This window comes from Ictidomys tridecemlineatus, chromosome 3 (assembly GCF_052094955.1).
Source record: "Ictidomys tridecemlineatus isolate mIctTri1 chromosome 3, mIctTri1.hap1, whole genome shotgun sequence".
Taxonomy (NCBI): domain Eukaryota; kingdom Metazoa; phylum Chordata; class Mammalia; order Rodentia; family Sciuridae; genus Ictidomys; species Ictidomys tridecemlineatus.
In genome coordinates, this window is record NC_135479.1 from 132,028,662 (window position 1) to 132,045,695 (window position 17,034).

The 17,034-nt window shown below is 41.1% G+C and overlaps 1 protein-coding gene and 1 non-coding gene across 3 annotated transcripts in view; one reads left to right on the top strand and one right to left on the bottom strand.

Moving 5' to 3' along the window:
* St6gal1 (ST6 beta-galactoside alpha-2,6-sialyltransferase 1) overlaps positions 1-17,034 on the top strand; it is a 139,353-nt gene that overhangs the window by 15,672 nt on the left and 106,647 nt on the right. The gene's annotated exons all lie outside the window — the stretch shown is intronic.
* LOC120884713 (U6 spliceosomal RNA) lies at positions 16,663-16,769 on the bottom strand. The gene has a single exon (XR_005727124.1). It is a non-coding gene; the product is annotated as a U6 spliceosomal RNA (small nuclear RNA).

The window sequence follows — 17,034 nt, forward strand, 5'->3', positions numbered from 1 at the left end:
GACTCTTCTGTGAATCTAGTGGTGTTAGACCATAATCTCCTGGAAGGTGGGGACAATGCCTGGACTCTGCATGGCTGCAGGCCAGCATACTTCTCAGGCTGGAAGGCTTTAGCAGTGAGCTCAGCCTTCCTGATGCCCCTGTTTGCCCTCTGAGATCAGGCGGCACCCAACCAGTGACATGAATGACTCCTCTGTAGGTAAGGCCAAGGTGTGGGAGCCGGTGGTGGGAGATGTAGCAGCCCATGGTAGATATCACCTTGGGCTGCTGTGGGCCTTCTGCCGCACTAAACAGTCTCTCGCTCTCTCTCTCTCTTTCCCCCCCCTACTGACCAATTCTGGCCTTCTGTGGCTGGGGGAGTCAAGGGGCAAGTTGAACCAGGGAACATTATCTGGGATGGCCCTTGGATCTGAGCCCTAGGATGGGGCCTGACGTGCTCTGAAGGTTGCGACCTTGTTCTTTTTGTCTTATCCTTCAGGGAATCAGGGTGGTCATAGCAGTTTGTTCCAGGTGCGAGCAGGAGGAAGGCAGCCAGGGATCTCTGACAAAAGCAGCCAGGCTGAGTCATCGTTTATCTGCTGCGAGACGGCAAGGATTACCTTTGTCAATTGTACGGTGCCAGCGCTGGGAAGATGCTGGCCCAGGGCCCGAGCTGGAGGTGGTTAATGACAGTGTTAGGACTAAATCCCTGAAGATGCTTCCTGCCAGAGGGCTTGTGGCGGCTCCTTTTTTGCTGTACACAATGAACATCTTATTCTGAGTTGTAAATTTGGAGGAGGAGAAAGAACAGGCAAAGAGGAGATGACACCAGATGGACCAAGGGAAATGCTTCTGCATTGAAGAGTCCTGTCCTTGTCCCCAGAGCCATTCCTGTGACTCAGTGGGAGATGGGAGTAAACTTGTGGACTTCACCATTACCATGTGCAAAGTCACCTTTCTCAGAAAGTCCTTATCATTTGAAAGAAATCACAGACTTTTCAGCCAGACAGACGGGTTTAAATTCCAGATGTGCCCTCTCAACTGAGCAAACTTGGAAACAGCTTTGATGCTCCGCATTTCTCATCTTAATCTACATTAATTGTTCCTACCTGATGGCATTGGTGTGAGTACTATATGCAGGGCTTAGTCTAGTGCTGGGCACAGGACTGCCATCAACAAATGATGGTTATTTAAAATCACAGCATTTACTGATGGTTAGTCTCGATTGTTGGTCATTGAATGGACCAGACACACTGCAAGACACTGAAAATATGAAGGCAGATGAGCTCCATCCTCTTCCTGTCTGTCTAGGAGGAGTCACTGGCATGAGTGTAATGTGTGTAAAGGGATTTGCACAAGTTGCTAAGGGAGTAAGAAGCAGGGGGCAGGGTGGGATCCACTCTAACTGTAGAGCAGGGTTAGAGAAGAACAGAGGAGACCTTCAAAGGGCTCTGAAGCAGGAGTTTTGATGAAGACGAGTTTTCCAGGCATTAGGGTGAGGGAATTGCAGGACCAGACAGAAGGAAGGTTAAAACTGGGATTAGGCTGTAGATTCACTCATAAGGGAAAGCAGGAGCTTGGTTGTATAGGGACTCCCCTGACAAGGAGCCCATGGGGTTTCTACCCCTGCTGGCATTTGGGCCCACTTAATTTGGGTCAGGATAGAATCTGCCATCTTTCTAGCAAGTGGATGGAAATGGGTGGGGATCCAATCTGGCTTGAGTGGGGCAGAGAGTGTTAAGGTGGTACTTGTCATCGAGGAGATCTCTCTAGGGTTAGGATCAGTATCAGACAAGAATTGCAAATGCAGAGCCCATTAAGAACAGGCTCCAGGTAGTGTGGACTGGAGGGGCTCCACACAAGGGGGGCATAGAATGTTGTCAACTTGCGACAGAGGGTAGGTGGGAAGGGTGAATTTTGCAGTTGTTGGGAAGTCCAGGGACCTCATGTATAGTATCCCATGTTAAATAAAAAGAACCAGAGGAGATCTCCTTGGAATTCAAGGGCGTATACGTGTGATTTTTAGTTATCCACAAATAACATCAAACCCCATGATACACAAAAACTGGGCAGATTATTTTAATGAGCTAAAAACAGAATCATATTTGCTACAACAGTGGTGTGCCACTTAGCTGAACATAAAAATAAACACAGGAGCTTTCATTTACTGAAGTCTTACCATGTTATAAACTTTATAAGTAATCCTGCTTAATCCTGATTAAATCCAGCTTTCTCTACAGCATACCTGCTCCAGAAATCTGAAAATGTGACTGTAGGAAAAGTATGCCAGCGTCTGGACTGCTCCCACTTTTAATGCATGCCCATGACTCGGGGGTGGGTGTTGGTGTTGTCAGGCCATCTGGTGCCATTTACTTGGTTCAGTTGGTCTCAACTTCAGCTACTGTTAGTGTACTGCTGCCCGAATTCTGCTCCAAACTAATGAAATCAAAGTCTTTATGGGGTGAACCTGGGTATCAGCATCTTCTTTTAAAACTCTACAGTTGGCTGGGCATGGTAGTGCCTGCCCGTAATCCCAGCAGCAGGAATTGCAAGTTCAAGGTCAGCCTCGGCAATATAGCGAGACACTTCAGCAACTTAGTGAGATCCTATCTGGAAATAAAAAATAAAAAGGGCTCAGTGTAGCTCAGTGGTAAAGTGCCCCTGGGTTCAATCCTCAGTACAAAATAAATAAAAAAGCAAACAAACAGAGAAACAAAAATCAAACCTCCTCAGTTGATTCCAGTGGGCAGAGATGGTTGTGAACCATCCGTCTTTCTCTCTAATCTAAAAGTGTGACAGTTTTACACTTTTTTTCTCTCTTCAAGTCTCTAACACCTCTTTCCTCATTCTTTCTTTCAGATGATAACTTGTTCCATACTCACTTGAGAAAATAATGGCAATCAGAAGAGAATTTTCACCCCTTTTGGCTTAGTCCATTCAGGCTACTGTTACACAGTACCATAAACAGAGTGATGTAAAAATAACAGAAATTTGCTGCTCATAGTTTTAGAGGTTGAGAAGTCTAAGATAAGTCAAGGTGCTGGCAGATTTGGTGTTCGAAGACACTTTTTAGTTCACGATGATGCCTTCTTACTGTGTCCTCATGTAAGAGAGGACTAGCTCACTTTCTGGGGTCTCTTTTCACAAGGACATTGTTCCTGTTAAAGATGGCAGAGACTTCAAGACTTCCCAATGAGCTCATGTTGAGGGTTAGGGTTTCAACATATGAATTTGGGGAGTGGGGGAGAAACAAACGTTCAGCCCATAGCACCTTTCCACTACCAAGTCTGCCCATGTTTTACCTTCTGCCTGTTCCTGTGGATAGTTATTTGCTTCTGTGCCTATTTGAGACCAACTTCTCCACTTGTGTATGCGTGTTATTTCCAGTTAATGAGGATATGACTTCAGCAATTCTCCCTTTTATTTACAGTATTCTTTCTCTACTGGATCATTCTGTCTGTCTGTCTGTCTGCCATCTATCCCTTATGTTTCTCACTTCCGCCCACCCTCATACATATCTTCACATGATACACATCTTCTGCTTTCACCTACCCCTCTAGTTATTGCCTCCTTTTTCAGCTCCTGAGAAGTGTGGCCTACACTTGCTCCCTGTAGTTCCTCCTTTCATTCTCACTTAAACCTGGTCTAGTTAGTCTTTTGCTCTTGTCACTGCATCAAAACTCGAGCTGTTAAGCTCCCTAAGAACCTACTATCGTCAAATCCAATGGCCAAATCTCAGTCCTTTTTTTTTTTTAAATTTATTTGCTCTTTTTTGTTACACATGACAGTAGAATGTATTTTGACATATTCCACATACATGGAGTATAACTTCTCATTTTTTTTATAACTTTGTTTATTTATTTTCATGTAGTGCTGAGGATCAAACCCAGGGCCCTGCACATGCTAGGCAAGCTCTCTACTGCTAAACCACAACCTCAGACAACTTCCCATTTTTGAGGTTGTGCATGATGTGGAGTTTCATTGCTTATGTGGTCATATATCCACATAGGAAAGTTATGTCTGATTCATTCTACTGTCTTTTCTATTCCCATCCCCACCCCTTCCCTTCATTCTTCTTTGTCTAATCCACTGAAATTCTATTCTTCCACCCTCCTTCTTATTGTGAATTTGCATCTGTATATCAAGAGAGAGCATTCAGCTCTTGTTTTTTTGGGATTGGTTTATTTCACTTAGCATGATAGTCTTTAATTCCATCCAGTTACTGGCAGATGCCATAATTTCATTCTTTATGGAAAAGTAATATTCTCTTGTGTATATGTACCACATTTTCTTTATCCATTTATCTGTTGAAGGATAAAGCTGACTGCTTATTTGACTCACCAAATGCATGCTGATTGGAGACAGGTCAATCTCTATTTTAATTTGAAAGATCATTCTCTATCTGAGCCTCCTGCTCATATTCTTGTTTCTATGGTCTATTTTCAAAACAGGAAACCAGAGTGATCATTTAAAAATATGCATTTAAAAAGAACCAATATAGGTTGGTTCTATAGCTGAGCTATTGGGAATTGAGCTGGTATAAACAATGATGTGACTTCGTCACTGTAGCAAGATGATTAAGTCCTTTGGATATATATAGAGAAGTGGGATAACTGGGTCATGGTTGTACCAATTTTCAGTCCTACCAGCAATGTATGAGTGTTTCTTCTCAGTCCTCACCTTTTTTTTTTTTTTTTTTTTTTGATTGATCAGTCTCTTTTGTTAGCTCATCTTTACTAATTCACTCTGGAGTTCCCCAAAGAGTGACCCTTGGACTTGACCTCTTATTTATCTTCTCACTCCCTAGTAATCTCAGTCCATCCCCACCTGAAGGCCCTTAGTTTATCTCCACCCCAGATCTTTCCCCTGTACTCACATATTCAGCCATCTACTGCATGTTTCCTTAGATGTCTAGTAGACATCTCAAATATGACAAGACTGAAACTGAACTGCTGCTTTTCTTTTCAAAACAGCTGCCCTGTGCCTTCAGTAGATGGCAACTTCATTTTTCCAGTTTTAGGACTTAGAACTATAGAATCCTTCAAAATTCCCCTTTTCCTGTGCTATGTTCAGTCTGTCAGCAGATCCTGTCAGCTGTGCTTTCAAAATAAATTAAGAAGCTGACTGTTTATTTGACTCACCAAATTCATGCTGATCCGTGACAGGTCAATCTCTATTTTTAATTTGAAAGATTGTTCTCTCTCTGGGCCTCCTGCTCATATTCTTGCTTCTATGGTCTATTTTCAAAACAGAAACTAGGGTGATCATTTAAAAAGATGCAATGTCATGTAATTTTTCTGTTCAAAAGCCAACAAAGGATACCTGTTTCACTCAGAGCTAAAGTTCTTAGAAGGACCTGTGAGGCTGTGCATGACCTGAGCTTCGGACCCTCCCAAGCTTCACCTCCAACTCTTTCCGCCTCTTCATGTTGCTTATCTCACTGATCTTACATCTCAAACATAAAGCACTTTTCCCTTCCAGAGTCTCTGCTCTCACTTTTCCCTTTATTTGGAATACCCTTCCTTCATCCATGGTTTGCATCATCCCTTCCTTCTGGTTTAAATGTCACCTTAACAGAGAGGTCATGTGACCACCTTAAATAAGACAATGATCTTGTACCTGTCTCCTTCCACTATCAAACCTTGCTCCATCTTTCTGTTTTATCTGTCTTGTTGTTCTTCAGGAGGTTAGAAAGACATCTAACTTATTTACTCTGTGTCTGTTTTCATTAGGGAGTCATTTCCAAGAGGGCAGGGACTTTACCTCTTTTGTTTGAAGCTATTTCTTTAGGACCCAGAGCATCGCGACTCAGGCACAGTACATACCTGTTGATTGGGTTTATCTACATCTTTTCAACATTTCAGAATTAACTGGCATGTCACAGTTTATAGATGAGGAAACCGAGGCTCAAAGAAGTTAAGTAACTTTCTCAGAGTAACACAGCTTGCTAGCATAGAGCTGGAACGCAAACCTTCCAGGTGTCCATATACCATCTCCCTGTTCAGTCTGGTTTCCCCAAGCACCCATATTTCAAGCTGCCTCCCCCGACCCCCACATCTAGTTGCAAATAAGCAGCTCCAAGAGTGATAAAATCCCTGTGAAAATGTCCCCAATGTGACTGAAGGTGTAAGAAATGCCTACCGAGTGCCTATCAGCAATTTCCAAGTTCAAAAACCTGCGAATATCTAATTTTATTCTTAACCCATTTGGTGATGAAACCTGATTTGGACTGATGCCTGTAAAATGTTTTCCTTTGTCTTGGTAAATAGTACTTCTTTTAAAGGTCTTTCCACAAACACTAAAAATTTAAGAGCTCAGATCAGGCACAGCAGAAGCCAAGAAGAGGGTGTGTGCTGTATGATCTTACACTAGGGGAAGTAAGACCTCCCTCCACCCCGAACCCTCTTCTATGCTTTGTTCACACAATACTGGCAAGCCAGGATTGTGCCCATTTCCTCTAGGCACAGGATTAGAGGCATCTCTGCATAAACTTACAAGCCCAAGAGAAAAAGCCTATAGATACTGATGTTTAGAGTTCTCTAAATAAAGGTACAGATTAGTCAACCACAGAGAGCATCCTGTCAACTTATCAGTGTTTCACCTTTAAATTGAAAAAGATAGCTAAGAAGCACCAGATGTTTGAGAGAGAGGTGAAAAACAAAAGACAGAAACCCAAAGGGACAGACAACAGCAATATAAAAAGAAATGCACAAGAAATAGAGGTAATATAGGGACTAGAAGAAAACTTCACACAAACTCTGATTATTAATCCCAGAGAAACAAGAGAGTATTGCATCAATAGAGAAATGAGGGACCAAAAGGAGCTCTCAGAGAGTATGAATGAACTCTTGCGAATTAAAGTACAAGAGCATAAGCAAATAAACCAGTACAGTATTGGAGTAAAGTTGAAGAAATCATGCAGCAAGTCAAACAAACAAACAAACAAATAAAGGCAATGAAATAAAAAACAAGAAAAGGTTATTGTAAGAAATCCAACATCAGAATAATAAGACTTCTAGCTAGAAAAAGAGAATACAGACAACGAAGGGGAAAATTTCATAAAAATAATACAAAAAAAATTTGAGACCTGAAGGACTTATCCTTATAGATTGAAAAGCCCAGTGGGTACCTAGGGCTATAAATGAAAAAAGGACACATCAGATGCAAAAGTTCTAGACAGAAAAATAAATAAATAAAAACAAAACCTCCAAAGGGAGCGTAGGGTAAAAATAGAAGTCTGATTGACATGAGCTATCTCTACAGCAACATGAGTACTGGAAGACAATGAAGATATACCTTTAAAATTGTGAGAGGATATTATTTTACACTGAGAAATTTTATACAAATTATTAGTCAAGTGTGTGGGTGAATACTGGCATTCTTAAATATGAAAAATTTCAATTATTTTACCTCCTGTTACAGCCTTTCTGAAGAAGCGACTATGCATGTATTCCTCCAAAACTAAGAGTAAACAAGATAGAATAAATGGGATCTCAAATCCAGAAAGCAGCCAGTTTGAGTTGGATAAGAGGAAAGAAGTTTCCAGATAGGAAAGTTTTTAAGAAATTAAAAACAAATAACAAAATAATGATATGAGACTGTTCTGTGATGAGTTTTATAGTTTTTTTTTTGTTAGAAAATTGAGGGCTGAATTAGTGATAGGTACATAGAAAATTAAACACACAAACAAGAAGCAAGCATGGATCCTAGAAATGACCACAAAGGAATGCACATGAAAGGAATTATCGTAATACCCAGTGAGGCTCAGCTGTGAATAGCAATTTAGTTGATCCTGATAATAAAGTTCTGGTGTTGGCTAAATAAAAAAATGGTAAAACTGAATTGGGAGGAAATGGAAAGAAAGAGTGTCTGGGATGGTGGAATAGGAAGCCAATGAATAATATCTAACATGGAAAAAAAAGCCATATGAATATGCTGTTTGTATATATGGAGCTAGCTCTAGAAGTAGATAAAAGAGTTGAAATTGTTGAGTTTTTGCAGTAGAAATCAAGGACAAGGAGGTCCTGGGGGCAGGGTCTGCTGTTTCTGCCTTTAAGCCTGGCAGCCCCCCAGGTTTTAACAAACATGGATGTGTGTGGCTCTCATTTAGAGGCGCTCAGTGGTTCACATGTATCCAGATTGGACCTAAAATAGGCATAACCACAACTGAGCAGGTGCTGTACAGAAGTCATTAACAAAGCAGTCAAATAAGTGGCAGGGACATTCTCCTTTGGATATTTTACATATGGCATTGTCAGACAAGCTTCCCTTTCCAAGTTCCCTGAAAATAAATTCATACCCTGTTCCTCATTGTATCAGAAACCACTCCCGTATCCCATATTCAACTCAAGTTTAATTTCAGCTCTTGACTGAGATCTCCTGACCTGGCTTTATCCTAACACTGGAGGGTACAGAGGCGTCTGTGCTGCGATGGGCAAAAGGTGTGACTTACGCAGTTGAGGGGGAGAAACAAAGAATGTCCACGCGCTTCTGCCTTTGTCAATGCTTTATTCACTTAAATGACTCCATACAATTTCACTCTATAGGTTCTTAATCAAGAAAACTGCAACAGACATAATCAATTCATAGCAAATAATAATTCTAGATTAATTCACAGCAAACAATTCTAGGTTAATTCTAAGCACTGCAAACACGCTTAATCATGACAGGTTCATGACAGACATTCCCTCTGCATGCTAAGTTCAAGTTGTCAGATCAAAAGTCTCAAGCCTTAGGCTTTAAGTCCAGCAGATGCAGACTGAAGTGATAAGGTCAGGAACCAAAGCAGGCTTCTCCTCCGGTGGAGTTGACAGCCGGTTGAGAAGGGGGTGGTAGGGAGAAGTTGCGGCTCTCATCAGGGTTAAGATGTGGCTGTAGAGTCTGAGAGCGTGAGGAAAATGTAGAGGATCAGCAAACGGTGAAAAGTGTTGGGATGTCAGTCCAGGTCCTCATCAGGCTCTCAACGTGAGGGCATGAGTGTCAGCTGGCTGAATGTCTGTTCATTTGCTCCATTATTTATACCAAATTTGGGGGCTTTTGACCCCCCATTCAATCTTTATTAGCTGCCCCCTGGTCTCTCAGTGACATCATTTACCCTGGGGTTAAAACTTCTGGTCTGGTGGTCCCCACCCTGATCTTTTTGTCTTTCTCTCTTATCCCGCGAGCATAGCCTGCCAGAGACTTCACTCTGAGTTTATCAGGGTGAGGAGAAGTGATTTGTTGGTTTCTGAGGTCCACACTATAGTGCTTCCTTAGGCATGTCTGGTGAGACCTCAGGTTTCAACCTGGAGTTTATAAAATGGAGTTGCTTAGGCTCAGGCCTAAGGTCATCCTCACGCTCTGGGAGCCAGGTTGTGTGAGCAGTTCTGGTTCAGTGACTCACCAACTTTGTACCTGGGTTACTTCTGAAAGCTTTTGTCACCTCTGAATTTGTCTGAAATGGAGAAAACACTCTTTGTTAATAGGATCGGGTAAGGAATAAGTAAATAATTTTTAAAAAGTGCCTGGCACACACTAATTTCTAAAACAAATAAAAATAAAACGACTTAAGGGAAAACATAGTTAACACTTGTTCTAAGATAAGAGCCTTGTAATGTTGCCCCTGGGCCCCACAGATGAACCTTCAAGAAGGAACATGAGCCCTTGGAGGAGAAAGGAGGGTGAATATAAACTGGGAAGTCTCCAGATTTTAGCAGAAGTTCTTGTGTATTTTGGGTGCTTTTGATTTGACTGTAGTGCTCAGCAAATTTGTCATGACCCAGGTCCTGGAATGTTTTACAAGGATCTATAAAAGCTCTTAGCTAATTTACTTCCATATTGAAACACAATTAGAACAATTGCTCAGGTCCCAAATAATGTGGGATAATGGATCCAGGGTTAACAGGGTTATTCTTTACCCTAAGGCCCCTGTGTGCCTGGTGGCAATTGCTCATTGAAGCCAGAGACTTGGGCCAGTGACTCAATCCTGTGACATTCTGAACTACTCTCTGACTCAAAACAGAGCCTGTTAGCTAGTCCAGCTCTAAGGGCTGGGACCATGAAGTTCTCAGGGTGTAAGTTCTTGGCTCAGTTTATGGATCTTCTTTGGTCCCACCCTCCTTCTTTTTCTTTTGGTACCAGAGTTTGAACCCAGGGGTACTTAGCCACTGAGCTACATTCCTAGCCCTTTTATATATTTTATCTAGAGACAAGGTCTTGCTGAGTTGCTAGGGCCATGCTAAATTGCCGAGGCAGGCTTTGAATTTGCAATCCTCCTGCTTCAGCTTCCTGAGCTGCTAGGATTACAAGCAGGAGTGGATTATTTCACTGCACTGGGCAAGTTCTTTGGTTCTTGATGTGCTCTGTAACTCCTGGCTCTGGGTTTGTGTTTAGTGTCTCACACGCTGGGCACCTGAAGGAGAAACACTCACTGGAGGTAGAAGGGAGTTAAAGAGGACCTGGGAGTCTCATTTAGCTGCTTTCTTTCGTAGAGTCATCTTCTGGATGCTTCTGGGTCTGAGGGTGGTGGTGACCAAGTCACTGCCAGAGCTGTAAGTGCAGTTAGGTGAGGAGGGTGTCAAGCAGGGAGCAGCCCTGGGCACACAGAAAGAGGTGAAGATCACCCCTGCTGGCTGGGCCTGGGCTTCAGGATGAAGACAGGAAACCTAATCAAGATGTGGAGCCCAGTGTGGGATCCGGAGGGAGGTCAGGAAAGAGTTGGCAGTGGAGTCAGATTGCCGTGGGGTGGAGATTCAATGGGAGCTATGTGAAAACTTTAAGGAAACCCAAGAGGATATATTGGTGGCTTGGAGGGACCTGGGTGATCTACTGAACATGCAACATGAAGCAGCATGATTCGAACAGTTTGTATAATCTACTTAATAGAAAAATCTTTTGAATTTAGAATGAAAAATCACCCAGCTACACTTTAGCAATGGTGGATGGTCCTAACTGGTAGCCTTATCTATCAGAAACCCAGTCACAGACTTGAAAAGGAAGTTTGTTTTTTTTAATTTTTTTTTAATTTTTTTTATTTTAAAGCTTTTGGGTAGCCTCAGTGCTGGGCCTGAACCTTATCTGAAAGCCGTGCATAAGAGCCCTCCAGTCCCACTGTGCCCTTGTGCTTCAGTAGACAAAGCTCTGTGAGCTGAGCCCTGGGTTAGCTCTTTTCTTAGCAGGCCCACACAGTCTGTGGCTCCTGCTCTCCACACCGGGCCTCTTAGTGGTGGCCTCTGGCTGCATTTGCTGTATTTGACAGAGCTGAAAGGAAGTCCTGCTCCTACTTATCTGATTTTCCAGCTCAGGTTTGCTGCAGTCTCTGGGCCTGGGAAAGATTATTTTAGGCAGGAAAATTGGTAGCAAGGTAACAGAGACTCACACAAAAATAAGGTTTTACTTGAAGGGATTCAGGGAATGCAAAGAGGAATAAAAAGTTAAGAGCAGATGAACTTCACAGCAAAGCCACTAGGCTGAGCCATGTCTGGGGCTGCATAGTTTCCGGTCTACCTCTGCTCGGCCTCTGCCCAGGCCTCTTTCTAGGTCAGTATTCTTCCTTCCACAAGTCCCCTGCAATCCCATCGCCTGATCCTATGCATGACATTTCTTGTCATGGTGCTACCAGCTTCTTTCTCTTGACAAACAGGATTCACGTCTAGTCTTCTTTTCATAGCTGCAGTTTTGGATGAGTATTGGCTCAGTTCCTTATTTATGGATGAATTGACCTAAAATCGACCTCTAATTTCCACTCTTCATTCCTCAGGAGAGGCCCAGGTATGTACAGAGTGGGTGAGATGGGTGGATAGACCGACAAGTCTATTTCAGTAATATTGGATGGAGGTCTGCCATTTTCCTAAGAGCTTGGAAATACTAAGGGAGCCCCACATTCCCTTGTGAATCTGTCAATTTTTGTAACCAGAGGTCACAGGGCCTAGGGATGGCAGGGCAAGAGGGCTACTTAACTAGAAACGGGCATGAGATTTGAATCTGTAAGGTCTTTGCCTGGGCCACAGGACCACAGAAACCCAGTCACCTGCTGCATTATCCATCTCTCACTGAAGATTGGACCTGGGGTGAAAGGAGGGGTACAAGGGGCTGGCTAGAGTGGTGGAATGTGGGGTCCTCCTCCCGGGAAGGAGGAAATGAATCAGTAGCCAGGAGCATGGCCCCTCTTATTCTGGGAACTGTCCTCATTGGCAGGCTCTCTGCTGGCCACTAGCTCACTGTCTATGCATACAGAGCTGTCCTCCCTTACTGCTCTTTTGTCCCCATAATGACTCTGGCTCCTGGTACTTTGCTGGCATTAATCACAGGCAGCAGCAAAGTGCCCAAGGCCTCAAGTAACTGTTTCCTTTTCCATCTCACCTGATGCCTTCGCTCTGTTCTGCCCTGGGTTTTCATGAGGCCTTGATATTTCTACCCCCTCAAATGGCTCAGTTGGCTTCAGCAGGACCTCAGTTCCCATCAGCTATGTCATCTCCCAGGGTGCCTTTTAATTCTTTTTGTCTCTAAGGCTCTCTTTCACCTGAATACCCTGTTTGTGTGTCCCCCACTCTTTCTTTGCCCCTTGGTGGGTTCCTCCTTGCTAATTCTTGCTCATGCACCTGCTCCCCAAGCCTTGGTGAAGGGCATCCACTTGAGATCCTAGATCTTACCTTAGACTGGGACTAAGGTAAGCGCGTACAGGGAGTGTGAAAAAGGACGCTGAACTCTGGGTCCTCCACACTCATTTCCCCAAGGAGCGTCACATTTGGTGTGTCAGGATGTGGGTGTGGGAGAGAGTGGGGGAGGAGAGAAACATTGGAGGGAGTTGTACATCTCCCCATTGCTGGGGACTTTCTATGGTGCCATGGCCTTGGAGGTAGCATGTCAAGATTGTTCAAAAATCTGAGCAGTGCAAACTTTTTGACCCAGTAATTTGATTTCTAAGTCTGTATCTTAAGGAAATATTGATGAGTTTCCCCCAAAGATAAAGTTTCAAACACTATTTGTAATTAGCACAACAAGAGTTGGAGATGACTTAAGTGTCCAGGTTTTGGTTGGGTAGCATTTAGCTATGTAGGGGGCCACAGATCACAGGGGATCCAGGGGTACATTCATGTCATGTAGCCATTAATATGACGCTAAGAAGACTTTGTAATGACATGCACTAAACCATGGCTAGCTTTTCCACAATATTTAAAAAAAAAAAATCTAGATAACAAAAAACAAGCAAAAAACAAAGAAACAAAAAACCCCCCAACAAATCAGGAAAGGTATGTTATCTGTAACTATCTTTTTTTTTCTTTTTTAGTATTTTAAAGACTACTTATTTTAATTTTCTTATTTGTTCTAATTAGTTATACATAGCAGTAGAATGCATTTTGAAACATCATACAGAAATGGAGTATATATTCTCGTTCTTCTGGTTGCACATGATGTAGAATCACACCAATCGTGTAGTCATATATGCACATAAGGTACCGATGTTTGATTCATTCTACTTTCTTTCCTACCCACCTTCCTCCTCTCCTCCCTTCACTCCTCTCTGCCTAGTTCAAAGTGCCTCTGTTCTTCCCTAGCCCCTCTTTCCTTATTGTGAATTAGCATCCACATATCAGAGAAAACATTCAGCCTTTGTTTTTCTGGGGGGAATGGCTTATTTTGCTTAGCGTGATATTCTCCAGCTCCATCCATTTAGCGGCAAATGACATAATTTCATTCTTCTTTAAGGCTGAATAAAACATTTTCTTTATACATTCATCTGTTGAAGGGCACCTAGGCAGATTCCATAGTTAGCTATTGTGAGTTTAGCTGCTATAAACATTGATGTGGCTAATTTAAGAGCCTGCTGATTTTAAGTCCTTTGGGTATAAACCAAGGAGTGGGCTAGCTGGGTCAAATTATGGTTCCATTTTAAGTTTTCTGAAGAATCTCCACACTGCTTTCCATAATGGTTGTACCAATTTGTAGTTCCACCAACAATGTATGACTATACCATTTGTTGAATAGGCTATCTTTTTTCCCCCATATCCTCACTAACAATTTATTGTTGCTTGTATTCTTTTTTTTTTCTTTTTCTTTTTGGGTACTTGGGACTGAACTCAGGAGCACTCGATCACTGAGCCACAGCCTCAGCCCTATTTTGTATTTTATTTAGAGACAGGGTCTCACTGAGTTGCTTAGTGCCTCACCATTGCTGAGACTGGCTTTGAACTTGTGATCCTCCTGCCTCAGTCACTGGGATTACAGGCATATGGCACCAGGCTGGCTTTTTGCTTGTATCTTGATACCTGCCATTCTGACTGGAGTGAGATGAAATCCTAGAGTAGTTTTGATTTGTATTTCTCTAATTGCTAGAGATGTTGAACATTTTTTCATATATTTGTTGATTGATTATATTTTTTTTTCAGTGAAGTGTCTGTTCAGTTCCTTAGCTCATTTATTGATTGGGTTTTTTATTTTTTTGGTGTTAAATGTTTGAGTTCTTTATATATCTTGGATATTAATGCTGTATCTGAATTACATGTGATAAAGATTTTCTCCCATTCTGTAGGCTCTCTCTTCACATTACTGATTGCTTCCTTTGCCAGGAAGAAGCTTTTTAGTTTGAATCCACTGCATTTATTGATTCTTGATTTTACTTCTTGTGCTTTAGGAGTCTTGTTGAGGAAGTCAGATCCTAAGCCAACATGGGCCTACTTTTTCTTCTAATAGGTAGAGGGTTTCTGGTCTGGTGCCTATATCTTTGATCCACTTTGAGTTGAATTTTATGCAGGGTGAGAGATAGGGGTCTAATTCCATTTTGTTACATGCAGATTTCCAGTTTTCCCAGCACCGTTTGTTGAGTAGGCTGTCTTTTCTCCAGTGAATATTTTTGGCATCATTGTCTGGTATGAGATAACCATATTTACATGGGTTTGTCTCTGTGTCTTTTATTCTGTACCATTGATCTATGTGTCTGTTTTGGTGCCAATACTATGCTGTTTTTGTTACCATGGCTCTGTAGTATACTTTAAGGTCTGTTATTGTGATGTCTCTTGCTTCTCTATTCTTGCTAAGGATTGCTTTGACTATTCTGCATTTCTTATTTTTCTGAATGAATTTCATGATTGCTTTTTCTAGTTCTGTGAAGAATGTCTTTGGTATTTCAATAGGAATTGCATTAAATCTATATAACGCTTTTGGCAGTATAACCATTCTGACAATATTAGTTCTGCCTATCCAGGAGCATGGGAGATCTTCCCATCTTTTAAGATCTTCTTCAGTTTCTTTCTTTAGTGTTCTGTAGGTTTTCATTGTAGAGGTCTTTCACTTCTTTTGTTAGATTGATTCCCAAGAACTTTTTTTTTTTTTTGAGGTTATTGTGAATGGGGTCATTTTTCTAATTTCTCTTTCAGGGGATTCATCATTGATGTATAAGAATGTGTTTGATTTATGGGTGTTGATTTTATATTCTGCTACTTTGCTGCATTCATTTATTTCAGAAGATTTTTTGGTGGAATTTTTTATATCTTCTAAATATAACATTATGTCATTGGCAAATAGTGATAGTTTGAATTCTTTCTTTTCTATTTGTATCTCTTTAATTTCTTTCTTGTGTCTAATTGCACTGGCTACAGTTTCAACTACGTTGAATAGAAGTGGTGAAAGAGGGCATCCTTGCCTTGTTCCAGTTTTTGGAGGGAATGCTTTCAAGTTTTCTGTTTAGACTGATGTTGGCCTTAGGTTTAGTATATATAGCTTTTACAGCATTAAGGTATATTCTTACTGTCCCTAGTTTTTCGAGTGTTTTGGAACATGAAGGAAGGCTGTATTTTTGTCAAATGTTTTTTTCTGCATCTATTGAGATGATCATATGATTCTTGTCTTTAAGTCTATTGATGTGATGAATTATGTTTATTGATTTCCATGTGTTGAACCAACCTTGCATCCTTGGGAGTTAATCCCATTTGATCGTTGTATACTCTCTTTTAAATATATTTTTGTATGTGATTTGCTAGAATTTTATTGGATTTTTTTTTGTATCTATGTTCATCAGGGATATTGGTCTGAATTTTTCTTTCTGGTTTTGGTGTCAGGGTGATACTAGAATCATAGAATGAGTTTGGAAGGGTTCCTTCCTTTTCTATTTCATGGGATAATTTGAAGAATTTTGGTGTTGTCATTGAAGGTCTTGTAATATTTGGCTGAGAATCCATCTGGTCCTGGGCTTTTCTGGATTGGTAGGCTTTTGAAGGAGTCTTCTATTTCATTGCTTGAGATTGACCTGTTTAAATCGTGTATGTCCTCCTGATTCAGTTTGGGTAGATCATATGTCTCTAGAAATATCTTTGAGAATTTCTATTTTATTAGAATTTCTATTTTATTGGAGTATAAATTTTCAAAATAGTTTCTAATTGTCTTCTGTATTCAGTAGTGTCTGTCAAGATATTTCAGTTTTCATCACAAATTTTAGTAATTTAAATTTTCTCTCTCCTTTTCATCATTAATATGGCTAAGAGTTTACAATTTTAAATTTGTCAAAGAACCAACTTTTTGTTTTGTCATTTTTTTTTGAGTTTTTATTACTCAAAGGAGCTTTATTTTTTTTAAACTTAGCTTTCTGACTCTGTGCTTGTGCCTTCAACACTTTCACAATGATTTTCTGTTCCTCAATAAGGAAAGCACACTTGATCCTGTCATGGACACATTTAGCACACATGGAACATTCATAGGCCATGCTGACATGTAAAAATATGGAACACTTCACAAATTTGTGTGTCATCTTTGTGCAGGGGCCATGCTGAGCTTCTCTGTATTGTTCCAATTTTAGTATATGTGCTGCCAAAGTGAGCACTGTCAATTTTTTAAATTGTTTCTTTTGTTTTAGTTTCATTGATTTCATTTCTGATTTAATTATTTCCTGTCTTCTACTGCTTTCAGTGTTGATTTGTTCCTCTTTTTTCTAGAGCTTTGAGAAGTAATGTTAGGTCATTCATTGGCTTGCTATTCTTTCAATCAGTGAACTCAATGCAATGAACTTTCCTCTTAGCACTGCCTTCATAATGTCCCTGAGATTTTGATATGCTATATTGGTGTTCTCATTTACCTCTAAGTATTTT